This window comes from Phalaenopsis equestris, unplaced genomic scaffold, assembly GCF_001263595.1.
Source record: "Phalaenopsis equestris unplaced genomic scaffold, ASM126359v1 Scaffold000070, whole genome shotgun sequence".
In the NCBI taxonomy this organism is placed as follows: Eukaryota; Viridiplantae; Streptophyta; class Magnoliopsida; order Asparagales; family Orchidaceae; genus Phalaenopsis; species Phalaenopsis equestris.
In genome coordinates this window covers 314531-318350 of record NW_018164512.1, presented here as the reverse complement: position 1 = coordinate 318350, position 3820 = coordinate 314531, and positions in this window count along the sequence as shown.

Here is a 3820-nt window from a genome sequence, read left to right as displayed (position 1 = left end):
AAAGTTACTAAAATTTAGATTTAGAAATATAGTAGTCCAATTTAGAAAAAATATTTAGTAAATGAGACCAACTTAAAGTTTAGAAATTTTTAATGTTAAGAAATATGAAAATATGAGTTCCTATCTAATTCAGAATAATTGTAGATTTTCCAAATATAAAATTTAGTCCTTTTATTATCTCCACTTAAAAGAAAATTTCTTAAGAATAATTTAACTTACTATATTATATCCTTAAGCTTAAATGTTTCTCGAGTCTTATACTTTAAGAAGATCAAATGTGGAACCAATTTTTTATTAGACACTAATACTCAAGCTTTTCCTGGTTTAAAAACACTATATATTTTAGGTATATCAAAATATCCTAAACTTAAAATGTCACTTGTTCTCAAGTGACACTTCAATCTTTAAAAACTAAATATGTATGATATGTATATGAGTTTCTTTAGGAGTTACTAAAATTTTGATTTAGAAATATAGCAGCTTAATTTAGAAAAAATATTCAGTAAATGAGACCAACTTAAAGTTCAGAAATTCTTAAAGTTAAGAAAGATGAAAAAATGAGTTTCTATCTAATTCAGAAATGTATTGTAGATTTTCCAAATTTAGAATTTAGCTTTTATTATCTCCACTTATTATATTATATTTTTAAGCTTAAGATTTTTTCAAGTCATATGCTTTAAAAAGATCAAATGTGGAACCAATTTTTGATTAGGCACTAATCCTCAAGCTTCACCTCCCTTATAATTTTTTTCTTTTTATTGTTCTTTTCTTTTTTTTCTTTTTTCTCTTCTTCTTTTCTTTTTTTCTTTTTCTTTTCTTTTCTTTTTATGCTAGGATTACTATATCTGGATAGGTCTTTAATGGTTTTGAATTCGACTTCTCCTTTCCTAAAGCAAAGTGATCATAGAGATTATATAATGCGAGTTTCAATAAAATAAATATAATAATAGTTTTGAAAATTATTTTCAAAAAAAGATATTAAGGAAATTTAAGTATTAAAAATAAAAGTTTAAATTTCTAAATTTTTCAAAAATACAATTTTTCTTACTAAAGATAGTTACTTAAATTAAACATTTTCTACACTAAAAAAATTTAACTTAAAGTTTTTATTCATTACTAAAAATTTCAACTGCTTTACTCATTTCTAAAATCAAATTTTACTTCTTTAATATAACTTCATATACATGATCATTTTTCTTTTCAAATCAAATTCACTTGTAGCACAATTGAGAACAAATAAAATTCAAGTTTTTAAAATATTTTTCATCCCCCACAAACTTAATTTCTTAACAGATTAAAAAGTTTAGCAGCAGATATATATATGCAGGAATGAAAATTGAAAGAACATGCTTACAATAATTTTTATATCCTAAGTATACAAGTATAAAACTAAAAATATGAGTAACATTAATTTTTGATTAATTTTCTATCTATCATTTTCATTTCAATTCAACATGTAGAGATTCAATAGACTTCTAAGTAGTGGGTACAAACATAAAAACAAACAAACACACTAACTTTGACTTCACAGTCTCAACATAAAAATAAACACACTAACAAGATAAAAGAAAAATACAGGGTAGCAGTTTTCTAAGTTTAAAATTTAAAACCAAAGTTAGCAAGATTTTCAACTTTCCAAAAGATATAGAGTTAAATTCAATCATTAACTAATTTAACAAAGTACTAAACACACAACAACAGTTACTACCCTAGAATTTAAAACAAAATACTAACAAAACACAAACATCACAATAACAATTAAATATAAGTCCAACACACATCACAAAGTCCAAATAAACACATAAATGTGAATGTAGCTAGCTCAGACTACATAGTCCATATCATAATACAAACATAAAAATAAATCTCACAGTCCTACTCCTCATTCTCAGAATCACCGCTATTCCAAACATCTGCAAGCTCATAATTAGGGTAGCTAGGATATGGAGGAAAATGCACTCCTGGGTTACCCCTAATGAGGCTCTCCAAAGATGAGTGAAATTTCTCTTCATAATCAGTTTTGCTTCTATTATACCTATCAGTATGTTTTGCAAAACACTCTAAATTCTGAACTTTATCAACGGTATAAATAATATTGTCCATCATCCTCTGTAATAATTGATTTTGGGTCTCAGTAGACTCACTTCTAGAAGTAGAAGCACGTGAGGTAGATGGTCTAGATGTAAAAGCAGCAGTGGTAGAAGCAGCAGACGTTTCCATTCCATAACTCCTTAAAAATCCTCCTCTCTAGCCAAAAATAGAATGTTCAGAATAAGTCTTCACATTCACTTTTGTAATAGGCTTTAGAGCCAATAGTACTTCCTCTCAACTATCTTATTTCACTTCAGCCTGCTCACAGTTTGAATGTTTTTTGAAGCTTGAAAATTAAGGATTTGTTTGAGATTAATTTTATTTTATTTTATTTTAATTTCTTTTTTTTGTTTTTGTAATATATTTTTCAAGTATATTTTTAGCATATTTTCATTTTTTTTCTAAAAGTAAATCAACATGTTTTTAAAAGCACTCAAAATAACTTTTAGATGTTCTGAGTATTTATAAAAGCAATTATATTTTAATCAATTTATAAATATGTTTTGTTTCAAATTAAAACAATAACAAAATAAATAAAAATAAAAATTAGAAAATAAAAAGTAAAAGTGATCAATATGGAAACCTAAATATTGTCCAACTCATATATTTAGGAACGCCACAAATCACTTTTTATTTTAATTTTTAATTTAATTTTTATTTTATTTTATGTTTTTAATTGAAATAAAATATATTTGATATATTATAACAAGTTTAGTTAATTTTAACAACACTCAAAAATAACATTTAGATGTTATAAGTATTTTCAAAACTAAGTTAATTTATTTTTAAAAATAGAAATTAAAAAAATTCAAAAATATTTTAAACAAATATACCTTTAAGTACAATCTTATTTATTGTTCGATAAATACATTTAAAATAAATGCTAAATGAATGCTTGTGCAATAGTTTATATAATAGTAATATAGTATTATGTAATATCAATAAATTTAAACATTAATTATAAAGTGCATATTTATTTTTTTTAGTATGTATTTATTTATTTTCTTTTATTATATTAATATCATAATTATATTATTTAATTCAAATGTTTGTGCATGTATGTGCACGCTAAAAGAAAAATATTGTGTAGACAAAATATGTGTATATTTGATGGTATTATGATAATATTATGGTGCAAAACTACCACAATATCAGTAATCCATATGTACGAATTCCAAACGTAATATTCGCTCTCTCACACACACAATGAGAGAAACATATTACTTTTTCAAGTACCACCCCGACGTAATAAAATCATGGAGCCCTTTGCATTCCTTCATTCGTTGTTAAGCACCTGCGTGAGACTTTTCTCATCAATAGGTTGTACTCTCTCAACCACGAAAAATTATTTCATACGGATCGGACACCGAACGCATCTTGCGTGCTCCGATCTTGACCGTAAATCAGGTGATTTACGGTCATGATGTATTTTGGTGGGACCCACCTAAATTTAAAAAAAAAAAAACTGAAAACGGTCAGGATCGGACACCGCATTCAGAGATGAATGCGGTGTCCGTATGCAATAATTTCTCCTCAACCACCAGCTTGTTTTTTCATTAGCCATCTTATGCACCTAAAAAACCCTAAATTACTAAAATCAGTAGATCAGCAAATGAGCAACTCTTTATTCCTTCTTTCAGCTCAAAATTTGTTTGTCGCCCTTTTTCTGTCACCATTATTAAATTGGCCAAAACTTTAGATCCTAGCCTATATATATATATATATATAT